Genomic DNA, 14,588 nt, shown 5'->3' on the forward strand with positions numbered 1-14,588 from the left:
AAGATATCACGGATTCATCAAGTTTGTCTAATTTATCCATCATCGATCACTTTAAGTGCATCTGCTGTTGTCTCTCACATCAAAATCCAGACACATATTAGTTTAGAGCTGTTTAAACACTGCTTGATCTGTGCAGATTTCTCTCCTGATTCACACCAGAACACTTTTTCACTGGAGGAAGAGTTATTATGGATTATAGACTCTATGTATTTGAGTTAAAAACATCTTAATGCTGGATTTGTTCTCTTAGTTGAGTTTAAAGATAGAAAGTCATTGAGAGGGGTTGCTCTTGTTTTCCCGTTCTCTCAGACTAATACGTCTTCATTTGGAGAGCAGGCAGAAGATGCTGTATTAATGCGATCACGCTGCATGGCTTTTCTGCTCGATGAGTGAAATTAATTACTCGGGAGATTGCGAGTGACTAGAGGTCCCTCCTCCGAACCAGATTTACACACATACCTCCGCTCGCTTCTCGCTGGACCCGCGCCGACCAGTTCATCTCTATCACTGAGCAAATGAGCCATCGAGTGCACAGAGAGCCGTTCAAATGGGGATGAATGGGATCTGGCTTTCTGCATCGAACACACAAGCTGACGTCTGGGGAATAGCAAGCCTGCGCTCTCACCGAGCAAATCAATAACCTCGACGCTAATGAGCGTTTAACAGCTAATGTATGTTGAAGCCACTAATTACAAACTGAGACAAGGAAAATTTGCCAGCTGATAATGAACCTAATGGGAATAAGCAGTAAATAAATGGATGCTTGAGAGGGAAACAGGTTCTATAAAGACTGCAAATTTAGATTTTAAACACTTTGCACTAAATAAATATGCTTGACAGAAATATGCATGGTGTAGGAATTATATAATATATAATAATATACACTGCCAAAACAAGTGAATAAATATTCCTCAGAAGAGACAAAAACAGCAACTCACTTCAATATCTGATTTATGATTACGTCCATAAACTTTTTGTGAAATTTGCATTAAATCTTTAAAACACAACTATAGTTTCCAAAGTCAGATATCATTCATTATGATTTAAGTATGACCAATTATTACATAAAAGTATAAAAAATTGCATTAATTTTAAGTAAAAAAAAAAAAAAAGAAAAATCTATCTAAATCTCCTATAACTTAAAAACAAATTTAAAATTGGTTACATTAATTTAGCAAGTTAAAGTGATTAAAAAAAAAACATTTATTGCCATATTGATTTTTTTATATAATATAACTGAATTGTCTTTTAATCCTCAACAAGCCATAACACAAAACATTTCTCTCATTTTATTTATTTATTTATTTATTGTCATGCATTTACTGTTGTGATTCGGTTTAGACAGAAGCACTTAATAGTATTTCCAAACTAGTCTTTTTTGTAGTCCTAGAACAACAAGAAGAGTAAAGTCTAAGTATAGTCCCAAACAGATCCGGCCTTCACATTGAGGCTCATGTTGCAGCATCCATCACATTGACCTGTGAACGCCTGGAGAATCTGACTCAGAAACAGCACCAGGGTCGAGCCGTCACACCGAAGCACTGAATCTATTACATCCTTTAAGATGCTGGCACCGGTGAGCAGAGTTCATGCAGCCTCACTGGAGTTTACTTTGGGCTGAATGTTAACTACTGCAAACCCAACACTCTAAACTAACTACACCTAACTACACCTAACTACTCCTCGTCCACTGCTGAGATGAACCTCCTCACACTCACACACACTCATTCACACACATACACACACGCACTCACTCACTCACTCTCACACACACACACACATACTCACTCTCTCACACACACACACACACACACACACACACACACATACTCACAGACACACACGCACACACAAACACACATGCACACACTCACACAAAGGCACACACACACTCTCTCACACACACACACACACACTCACACACACACTCACACTCTCACACACACACACACTCACACACACACACTCACACACTCACAAACATACACACACACATTCACTCAGACACACTCACTCACACACACACACACACACACACACACACACACACACACACACACACACACACACACACATCTAAGTGAGGACCTACTGTACTGTACATACTAGCTACTCTTTTGCGAGCAATGATGCTTGAAAATAAGTTTTTTTAAACAATTATTATATAAAAGTTGATTTATGACTTTATTAAAAATGTCAAGAGGTGTAACTATCAAGAAAAAGCAATAAAGGTTTCCTGTCAACTGCACACTCTCTCTTTTTTAACATTAAAAGTTGTCTTTTTTCCCCCGAGAAATAAACTTTCATTCTGCAACTACTTTAAGGTGGCAGATGTCAAGTTGATAGGGACTTTAAGCACCAACAGCTGATAGAACAGCAACGGGAAAGAAAGTGTGATTGCGCATGCACGACTTTTTTATGACGCTAATGATAAATGATTAAATATTTCCCCGTCTTCTCCGTTGTTGCTGTTGCTTAGTGATTTTTGCACTCTTTGGCTACAGCAGTTAACAGTTTATATCAGATCACTGTTGCCATTCCATCAGCTGTTGTTGCTTAAAGTCCCTAATATTCCTGCAGCAACGAACCCCATTAGTTTCATCTTTTAACCTCTTAAAGGAATAGTAAGGCCAAAAATTAAAATGTGCTCACCCTCAGGCCAATCCAAGATTAGGATGAGTTTGTTTCTTCATCAGGTTTGTAGAAATGTAGCACTGCATCAGTGTCTCAGCAATGGATGCTCTGCAGTGAATGGGTGCCGTCAGAATGAGAGTCCAAACAGATGATAAAAACATCACAATAATCCACAAGTAATCCACAGCACTCCAGTCCATCAGTGAACATCTGGAGAAAACAAAAGATGAAACACATCCAGCATTAAGATGTTTTTAACTAAAATACATAGAGTCTATAATCCATAATAACACTTCCTCCAGTGAAAAAGTGCATCTCCTGTTGTCTCTCACATCAAAATCCAGACACATATTTGTTTAGAGCTGTTTAAGAAAACGCTGCTTGATCTGTGCAGATTTCTCTCCTGATTCACACCAGAACACTTTTTCACTGGAGGAAGTGTTATTATGGATTATAGACTCTATGTATTTGAGTTAAAAACATCTTAATTCTGGATGTGTTTCATCTTTTGTCTTCTCCAGATGTTAACTGTTGGACTGGAGTGGTGTGGATTACTTGTGGATTACTTGTGATGTTTTTTATCAGCTGTTTGGACTCTCATTCTGACGGCACCCATTCACTGCAGAGCATCCATTGTTGAGACACTGATGCAATACTACATTTCTACAAACCTGATGAAGACACAAACTCATCTTGGATGGCCTGAAGGGTGAGCACATTTTCAGCGAGTTTCCATTTTTGTCTGAACTATTCCGAAATTACTCTCATGGGGTCGAACTGTAAATCCATCTTTCGTTCCAGCCTATGCTGCAGTGAAAAGAGCAGACAAGGACACACGAAGAGAAGGTGACCTTACTGGGAACCCTTGGGAAAATCTACCTTCCTTCACCTCCAGAGCTCCTGCTGAGATCAGCGCTTCAGACACAGCATCCCTGTTAATATACATTCACAAGCTTTATCTTGCTTATAATAAGTGCACATGGCAACACTTTAAAAGAGAGCAAACATAAACAAAATGCAATATATCTTAGTTAGATTGGCTGCGTCCTAAACTGCATACAGACTATTTATGTTACTACGTTTAGTGGGGAAGTATGTCATTTTGGACACCACCAACGAGTCTTTGGTCACTGTAATATTAGAGTAATATTTAAAAAATAGCAGATTCACTCTTGAAACTTCACAGTTTGTCCGTGGCCTGAAACAGGAGCTTTTAAAGCACTTTTGCAGCTGATGTCTGTGGACAGCATGAACAAAACAGACCAGCACATAACAACAGGTAAAAGCTCTATCCTCATATCCTCAGAACAGAAAATGAGCCTCTACAGCTGCCGGGCTTTGAAGGCAAGAAAGTGAACATAATGTGTTTGAGATATACAGGCCTGCAGCTTTAATGGACAGCAGCACATGTGCATGAGAAATCAAAACGGTACAAATTGAGGTTCATCACGTGTTGCATTAAGCCTCGTCTTTCATTTTCTGTGATGATGTATGAATGAATGTGTTCAAACACTCCAACCTGAGCTATAATAGGTGTGAAAAATGTATTTTCACTGCGTCTGGTTTTTGTTAAAAAGTGATACGTTTCGAGGCTCAGGTGCTGTTTTAGCAATATTATGAACTGTATGACAGTTTGTTATTTCTTTCCTCCAATCTCATTCATTTAAGCAGTTTTTGATTGGGGTATTTTAGAATATTGTTACTAACCTGTGTGAGTTTTGTTCTGTAGAACACAAAAGGATATAATTAGCAGAATGTTCATGCTTTGCTTTTCAATTCAATGACAATATAAATGATGACGAGACACACAGCTGATGCATTTTTCCTCATTGATGCAAATATATATATATATATATATATATATATATATATATATATATATACACTAAATTAAAAAATTTCCTTTATAAACTAAAAAAACTCAAAATTTAAAATTAATTTATATTATTATTAAATTTAAAAAACTGCTTATATTTTCTCACTAAATTCAAAATGTCTGATCTATGAAAATTATTCTAAATCATCACTAAATTAAAAAATTGCTTCTATTTTCTTACTAAAATCAAAAAGTCTAAGCAGTAAGAATTCTTCTAATTTCTCACTAAATTCAAAAATGCTTTTATTTTCTAAGTTAACAAAAGGCTTTTATTTTCTCACTAAATTCAGAAATTCCAAACAGTGGAAATTCTTCTAATTTCACTTAATTTAAAAATAGTTTTATTTTCTCACAGGTATAAAATCTATTCTATTTTCTTACTAAATTCAAAAATCTAAGCAGTGAAAACGATTTTTAATCTGTGGAACACAAAAGGAGATGTTTAGCAGAATGTTCATGCTGTGCTTTTCGATTCAATTTTGAGTTCATTTCAATTTCAGTTCTCATCGTAAGTGACGAGACGTTCAACCATCGCTGTGTTTGTCCTCACTGATGCACATACACATTTTTCAAAACACAGCATGAAATCACATAATTCTAAGTAAATGATGATGAATTTTGCATCTATTCTGTTCAAATGTAGTTTAATAAAAGAGCCTCAATACAACACTGAAGAAAAAATATCAGATTTCTGTTAGGCCTTTTGTTAAATTTTAACTAGAAATGTTGTTTTTTTCCAAAGAATATTAAAGCTCCAAACTGAGTTCAAAATGCTCGGATCAGCACAAAGCAGAAGCAGGAGGCCTGAGGGAAGGTCAGTCTTTCTTCTCAACGCTTTACTGTACTTACTGCATATAATATGTGCATTTAGCTGCTTTGAAGGCAAAGATGTGACTCTGCCCTTGAAAGTGTCCTGGTCTTTCCTCTGTCAGGCTGATCAAAGATCTGCTCACTAAAGGTGAACCCCAGCACTGAATCTCTGTCTGCAAACTCTACTGTACAGCATTTCTTATTCAATATGGGGCGGAGATGATTTGATTCTATTAAGATGGAGCTCGAGATTTATTTACACTGTACTGTACACGAGGGTTTAGTAAAGCTCAGGGGCTTGAACAGAATATGAACAGTAAATCTTTTGAATCAGCGTGAGGTGAAGCTCCCCAGAGTTACTCGCTCTCTATGGAAAGCAGTATGTTAAATCATAAGTTATCAGTTCTGTCTGATCTATGGGAGTGTACAGTTATTACACAACATTTATGGTGGATCCACAAGTCGGAGCAGAGAAAGTGCTTTGGTTTTCTCTCTCTCAAAAAAAAAAAGGCTTTTGGTATTGGTGATGCTCAACATGAGTAATGGGAAAATTCAACAATTTAGTCGTGGCGCTGGACTGAAACATATCAGGCCTTAAAAATGAACATACCACAAGAAAAGTTTGTTAAGAACCAAAATCTATAATCACGTTCAGATGTTTTGGAAAAAGCTTATTTTAGGCACTCTGACACATTCCATGAGTGTTATCTGAAATGGTTTTGTTGGAGGGAAACAATATACATTTCTATTTTAAGCATTATCTGTTCTTTTTTTTCAAACATTTTTATTTCAGCATTACTTGTTCTTTTTAAATGAAAAAAGTATCAGCTGAATGCAAAGTGACTCACATTTGGTTTTGGATTACTGATTGTGTACGATTTAACTATTTACTCCTGGAGCCATATTTAGATCCCAATATCTCTGGAAATGAACCATTTAGGACCATTTAGCAAAAGACTAGTTTGTTAAGAACTAAAATCGAAAAGGAAATTAAGATATCTTTATTACTTCTTGAGTTACAGGCATGCAAAAACGTTGGAGGGATGGAAAAAGTGTTTTTTTTTTTTATTCATGGAGCCAAAATGAAATCCCAATGTCTCTGGAACTGAACCATATAGGGACTTTAAAAATAAGATAACAAAAGAAGAGTTTGTTAAGAGACAAAATGTAAAAGTATATAAAGATATCTTTAATAGTTCTTAAATTGCAGGCTTGCAAACATTGGGGGGAAAAAAAAACTTGAAAAGTGTTTTTTTTTTTTTTACTCCTGGAGCCATATTGAGATCCCAGTATCTCTGGAATTGAACCATAGAGGGCCTCATAAAATTAAAATACCAAAAGAAAGGTTTGTTAAGAACCAAAATCTAAAAGGATATCAAGATATATTTAATACATCTTGAGTTACAGGCATGCAAACTTTAGGAAAAAACACACAAAAAGAGCTTTTTCACATTTTTGGAACTGTCACAATTAAAATATATAATGCAACAAAGATTGCTAAAGTCAACAGATTTTACTAACAGAGCTACCAATCTCTGTGTAAAAATAACATGATGATGCTGCCATCTTTCTAAACTCATTTTTCTCTCTCCTGTACAGTAATTTGGCTTCAAACCCCAGGTGTCATTTTGACACTTCTCTACAAAATAGTGGATTACTCCGTAAATATACATCCATGACATTTCATATTTGGGCTTTCAACACTTTTTATGTTTGTCTTTCTTCAGAAAAAAAGTTGGAGATGTAGAAGAAAATCTGTACAAAGGGTCACGCAATCAATAGCACTCATTAGATTTGTCACATAGAAACACAGCACTGCATTTTGCATTACAGTTTTCAAACTGTATATGATTTAATTATGATCTGCACTAATATCATTTATATTCATATTTATAATAATAAATAAGAAGAGACGTAAACAGCAATGCATGTTGCCGGACGGACCGACCGCTGATTCCTGCACTGATCAATAGCCTCTGTTTGGACTCCGGTGACACCGGCTCGTGTTTTCCGTGTATTTTTCTCAGAATGTCATATCTGTTTACTCTCTACCTGCTTGTGTTTTGCCTGACGGGATCTGGGATTCGACGTGCTTAAACAGAAACCAATAACAGGGCCTCCATCACGACCCTCTCCAGGGGGTTCGCTGTAAAATTTCCGGTGTCTGATGCCTGGGATCTCTTTATATCTGATTGGACCAGCTTTACAGAGCCTCTCGATGTCAGAGGCTATTCCCGCAGAGACAAACGCTCACTACAGTAAATTGTTGAGATGAGCCCTGCATCAGACGCCAGTGTTATTGCAGCTGCTGGCAAAACCTCTGCGGTTCAGACACACAGATCTGTCATTTTCTCTCTAGCATCTTCTTTAAAAACGCTCCCCACGCTGCTGTTAAATAGAGCCGCTGCTCTTAACTGTCTTTCATAAGAATAAAGTGCTTGCACTGTTTGACAACACACAAAAAAAAAATATAATAATAATTGAATGATTTTTGGCCAGTTACAAAATCCAGCCTCTTGTGTCTTTTAGTCTTTTATGTAAATAAGATTGATTGAAATAATTGTGATTTTTTTGTGCACGTGATTTTGTGCACAGCTCATTTGCTGTGCATAAATGGTCTCTATATTAACACAATATCTACAGTATAATCTCTCAAACTTTTTGACTCCAAGGCTTTCTCACTGTCCATAACAATATTCAAAGGTTGCTTGAGGTGTACAGTTGTTTGTGAGGTACTGGAAATTATATATATCAGACCAGAATTCTTTGGCATATTATTCAGACAATAAATACATACTTTTTTTTTACTCACAATTTCTACCCAAATTACGAACTACTGTAAAATAAAATAAATATTTTGTTTATAAGTTGTAAATAAAACAATTATCAAGTGAAAAAAAATTCATTGCTTTGCATCACAATAATATATATATTGTCTGTGCAATACAAAAATCATCTATTTTCTCACAAAATTCAAAAAGTCTGAGCAATGAAAATTAATCTATTTTCTCATTAAATAATAATTAAAAAAGTTAATATTTTCTCACTAAATTAAAAAATATATATTTTGGGAACGTTTTATTAGAAATTACTATTTCAATCTTTCTTTTTAAGTTTAAATTCAGTGTAATACTTGTTTTTGTAATTATATTTGGAAAAATACATTTATAGAAAATGTATATTCATTGCAAAAGTATATTCATTAAAAAAAAAAAAAAAAAACAATTTACAGGTCTAGAAATCACACTTTTTGAATCCTGGTTCTTAAAAGACAAAAAGTGTTGTGGAGGTGAGTTAAAATCAGAAAGATTTGCTATTTTAATGCCTGTTTCGTCTTATTTTAAATCATCTTGAGGCCCCCTAGTGGACCCCGGAGCCCTGGTTGAGAAGCACTGATCTAGATATAGAGTGCTATTCTTGTAGCTTTGTCATAAAATGGTACATTTGTGATCTATGGTGAATAAATGACCATAAATAGAAACAATGTAGTTTAAAGAGCCATTAGAAGTATAATGTGATGCTGTTTAAATGAAGTTGACTTGATCATTGGGAAACATTCTACTTATTTCCACTGTAATTACACTCAGTTCTGCCTCAGATGATCCTTGTTAAGAGGAAAAGAAACCCTGGTGATTATTCAGCATATTGTTTACCTGCACTGACACATAATCGTGGTGTAAAGTTGTCTCATAGTAGAAATATTGAGATAAAATTATGAATTTGTATAGCCTGTTTAATGTTACATATGCTTTGTCAATGTTAAGATTTTAGATAAACAGGGTTTCCTCGAGGCACTGAAAGACATTAAATGGATTTTGCGTAAATTAAGACCTTAAATTGCATTGAACGTCATTCAGTTTTATCCCCACAGGCATTACAAAGACTTAGATGGTTCTGAAGAAAAATATTACCTTTTCTTATTATTTACAGCAACCTTCATAATTAATAACTGTTTAATTTGCTGTCGCAGAGTATGTACAGGGTGGGCTGGGACACGGAGGAGTAAAAGTTAGAGTGTTGTGGAGAAAAAAATAAAAAGAAATGAGCACAACAGCACAGATAAAGAAACTCATAAAACATACTGAGATCAAAAACCAATATATAGATTTATACCAAATATCAGCACGATTGCAGATTTGACATGGGTAGTGTTTAAAAACCTAATTATCCAAATATCATCAATAAATCATATTAAACAATGGTTTTATTCATTCAATAAACCAGTACTTAACATTAAGTTTTTTTTTTTTTTAATAGAATACATTTTAAAATAGCAACACAGGGCAGTGTTTCATAACTGAATGATTCAGTGTTTTTGAATTAATCATTTGAATCAATGATTCAGTGTTCCATTCATTATTTAATGAGTCAGTCGTCTGAATGAATCGGTTGAACTAAAGCTTTTTCCGGTCATGGGTTGATGTTTCAGTAGCATTCAACATCTATTGGTTCTTTCTTGAATCAATTTTGAATTATCTGAAAATGTACAGTATTTTGATGTTTTAAGCTGTCAGCTGATCCATTTCTGATTCATTTCAGAGTCATACAGTTTATTTAAATCCTTAAAACATACAAAAATACAAAACAATGGAACTATTAAGATTTTTAATTTTTTTTAAAAAAATTAAAATATTTAAATAATTCTAATGAAAGCACAAATGAAAGAAGTCTCTTGTGCGTACCAAGGCTGCATTTATTTGATCAAAACAACAATAAAAATATTAAAATAGTTTATTATTGTGAATGAAAGCTGAATTTTCAGCATTATTACTACAGTTGTCATTTTTTTATAGAAACCATAATATACAGTATTACCATTCAAATGTTTTTTTTTAAATAAATATTTTATTCAACAAGGACAAATTATGTTTAAAAGTGTCAGTAAAGACATTCATAAAGATACAAAAGATTTTATTTCAAATAAATGCAGTTATGATGCTGAAAATTCAGCTGCGCATCACAGAAATAAATTACAGTTTAACAGATATTCACACAGAAAACAGCTGTTTTACATTGAAATAATAATATTCCTCAATATTACTATTACTGCAGCCTTGGTGAGCAGAAGAGACTTGTTTCAAAAACATAAATCTTTTTTTTTTTTTTGAATTTGAATTTGAATTTGAGAGAAAATATAATGTATTTCATAGGGCCCTAAAAATGCAATTTTTGTGAAACCTTTAATAAATTGCTTTTAAATAGTGCAAGTTTCTTGATTTCAAGTAATTAGACATACTTCTTGATTAATGACATTTAACTTTAACCATTAAAACAGTCCGTAAAAAATCTATCTATCTCAGCAGCTGCATAGAAACTCCCCAGCAACCCTTCCGAGTACCTTAGCCTCAGTACATCCCCTGTTGCATTCTGGGTCCTCTCTGCGAGGCTCCTCTTGCGCTGAAGGTCTGCAGGTATGTGTTTTTCATCGTTCCACCACACGGTGACAGTAAAGACCGTCAGTTTGTGGATGCTGTTCATCCTGCGCTGACTGATATACTGTGCATTATGTGAATTTACAGAATGTATGGGATAAATGACCAGGACCCTACCCCTAAAGAATAGTTCAGGTAATAGCCAATTCCATTTAGACAACTTAGCTAACACCTTATCCAGCATCCCTTCCCAGTTCTTTTTCCTATAATTCTCTGAACCCAAGAAGAGTCCTAAGACTTTAATACCTTCTGTTCCCCACTTCAATCCTCCTGGAATGTGAGGCACACCAACCACCCAACAAACAAACCCCTCACTTTTTCCCAGTTTACCTTTGCAGAAGAAGCCTTTTCAAATAGAGTTAGACTCTTACAAAGTGCTTGAATATCCTCTTGACCAGTTACAAACACAGTTATAGCATCTGCATATGCGGACACGGAAACTTTTACATTTTCTGCAACATAAAAACCTTTCAAATTATTTCTTAAATCACTTCAATTACTAAGCTAAATAGCTGCCCTGAAAGAGGACACCCCTCCTCCTGTCTTCATCAAAACAGATGCATTATTATACAACAACTTTATCCAAGCAATAATATTTTTCCCAAACCCAAAAGCATCTAAAACCTCAAAAAGATATGCATGTCCCACACGATCAAAGGCTTTTCCTGATCAATAGATAAAAACCCGACATCACAATTATTATTAATCGACACATCTATAACATCTCTCATTAAAAACTAATTATCCGTAATTGTATGACCTGGAATGCAATACGTTCGTTCCTTCTTGACCACAATATGTAAATATTTCTTTAGCCTATTAGCTAAACATTTAGATATTATTTTATAATCTAAACACATTAAAGAAACTGGTCTCTAATTTTTTAACAAACCCAGATCTCCTTTTTTTTAAGAATTAGAGATAACACAGCCCTTTGACAGCTACTTGGAAGTATTCCTCTCACAAACTACTTCATGAAAGTCTCTGCCTAAAACGCTCCGAAAGCTCTTGTAAAATTCTGCTGGTAGGCCGTCAGTTCCTGGTGCTCGACTTGTAGACAACATATAATCTGTCTAATCTTGCACCAGTAACAGAGGAATCTAACATCTTGATCCATGTATACTGTTTAACCATCTGATTCCTGTCCCTCCAGACATCCATTAACTCAAACTCTTTAGTTAAACTGAGAAGTGCATGACATGACTGTGGGTGAGTTTCTTCTCCATTTCTGTCTAATTAGAAATTAGAAGTGCAATTCCAATCTCCACCCATAATCACACGAAATCATCATTTTGTTGTCTTAATGTATTTTGCAACTTTTTAAAAAGCTATACACGATCTGGTCCTTTATTAGGAGCATAAACATTCATGAATAAACATACAATCCCCTTAACTTCTGCTTTAACTATTAAAACTCTACCCTTTTCTAATTCTATAGTTGACAAAATATTTAAATCCATATTTTTTGAAAAAAGAATAGCCACACCCGCACTTATATTCGATCCGTGACTAATGAAACACTTCCCATCCCACCATCTAGGCCATTCCACCTCATTATCACAATCTGTATGTGTTTCTTTTAAAAATGTAGTTTATTTTTTTATTTCATTATTTCAGCAACCATTGCTCTCTTGCTCCTGTCTCTTCCTCCACTGGTATTTAAGAAGCCCACTCTTATAATCTCCATAAGAAGACTAAGAAAGAAAGAGAGAAGAGACAGACAGAAAAGGAAGAGTATTAAAGTCACCTTATGTGAAGTGCATCTCATTTGGGCCAAATATTGAATTTACGTTTTGCATGCATCTTTTCCTCTGACACAAACCTTCTTCTCCAACCCTCTTCTGCCAATAAAGAACTGAAGTTTCAAACTTTTTCACATCAGGAAAGTTTCAAGTCAGTTACAACAGACTTCCCATTTACATTCTCAACATTTTCCTGAAATTGAACATTGCCAGAACTATTTCCATTCTGATTTTCACTACTGGACAATTTATCATCAGTAAACTGTCCTTCTTGTTGGGAACTTCCTCCAATCTCAACTCCATTCTCAATAGTTAGCGACTTAGCTTCCCCACTAATAGTTCCTTCCAAAACTGGATTCTTTGTTCTCTGAACCGAAACACCACTCGGGCCAGCCTCACTATCTACTTCGCTTCTAAAAGGGCACGACAATTTCACGTGTCCAACTGAGCTGCATTCAAAACATCTCATTTCTCCAGCGCAAGCATACATCATATATATCAAATTAATTTATTTCATTTATAAGCCCACTTATTATTTTATTCTACAATATAAATACACAGCAAACGCAGCAAATAAAATTAAGACATTTAAAATTAAGAAATGCATCATATATAAAGTTTTATGGATATTTTAAAGGAGTATTGTATATTTACGAAGATTTCATGTCACTATATGTGAGTGCTGCTTACACAGAGAGATGCAGTTGAACAACAAAAATGAATAAATACTGTCAATGAATAACACCGTTAAGATGTTTAGATTTTTAATCTGTAATTATAATAAATAATAATTATGATTTCATCTGTAATTAATCTATCAGTAATTATAATAAGAAAGAACAGCCACAGTGAACCAGCAGTAACTCAATTCATTGTGCTCAGAAAACATCATATAATTCATAAACGTTATCTGCTTACACTATTTTCATGCTGGGGACAAAATGAGAAAAGCAATAATTGAGGACTATAAAGGTCTAGAGACTTTAGGGAAGCCTCACAAGCTGTTGCATAGATGAAATAAATATGGATTTGATACAAAGATCCAGAGACAAAGTGAAAGTCCTGATGCTCAGACAGAGAAAAGACTTTATTAATGTTAGATATAAGAACCGTTTAAGGGAGCATAATCAGAGTATAGTTAGACAAATCTGAGCTGTATATTGTGACACGACTTAAAATTATATTTTTTTATGATATGAAGAAGAGCCAGTGCTCTTCTGTTCGCGGTCTGACCGCCAGGTGGCGCTGTTTCACTGTAAATGAATGCAGAGTCCCACACTAACTCAACGAGGGTTACGGGGTTTTCTTTTTAATGAATTAACAAGTTCGTTGATTTGAAAACGGGGTTTTAAGACTGATATGAAATTAGGGGAAATCTCGAAAACTGACATGATGTCCGAAAACGACATACAAACACTGCGATTAGTGCTCATTATATTTACTTCATGTTTCAGTGTACAGCATTTAGATACGGAAAGGCAAAAAGTCAAATGTGGCAAATACAACAGTAGCCTAGCCTACAAGTAACAATTACTATTATTATTATTATTATTATTACTATTATTGTTGTTGTTATTATTATCAACAACAGTGTATCGAGTCAAGCAATTTTTACACTTTGGATTTCGTTTAGATTATGGTTTATTGTTTATTTTTCAACTTCATCTGGTACTTATATTACAGATTATGCAGTAAAAATATTTGTTAACAGCGTGATTATATCAGGTCATTTTACATGATTGTTTCACTGGCATCATAAAGCAAAAGACAAGCACAGACTTACTCTTCACAAACTCATAAAATAATAATAATAATAATGTTCAGTGCATTAAACTCAGGACTGTAAATAGTGTTTCGCTTTTTTTTTGACAGACTGCAGTGATTTTAATGCGCTTGAACAGTGAATGATGAAGATCACAATCATTAGCCTACAGTCCAGCTGACTTACGGCGACATTAGAATTATAAGATCAACTCAGTAATAAAAAAAATTACACAACTGAAAAAGAAGGTGACCCGTTCCTGAGCTTCTGAGGATTACCAACGCTATCTCACGACCAATTCGTACGTATTTTACGAGGTGGCTAATTCGTAC

Source organism: Cyprinus carpio, chromosome B13 (assembly GCF_018340385.1).
Source record: "Cyprinus carpio isolate SPL01 chromosome B13, ASM1834038v1, whole genome shotgun sequence".
Lineage (NCBI taxonomy): Eukaryota > Metazoa > Chordata > Actinopteri > Cypriniformes > Cyprinidae > Cyprinus > Cyprinus carpio.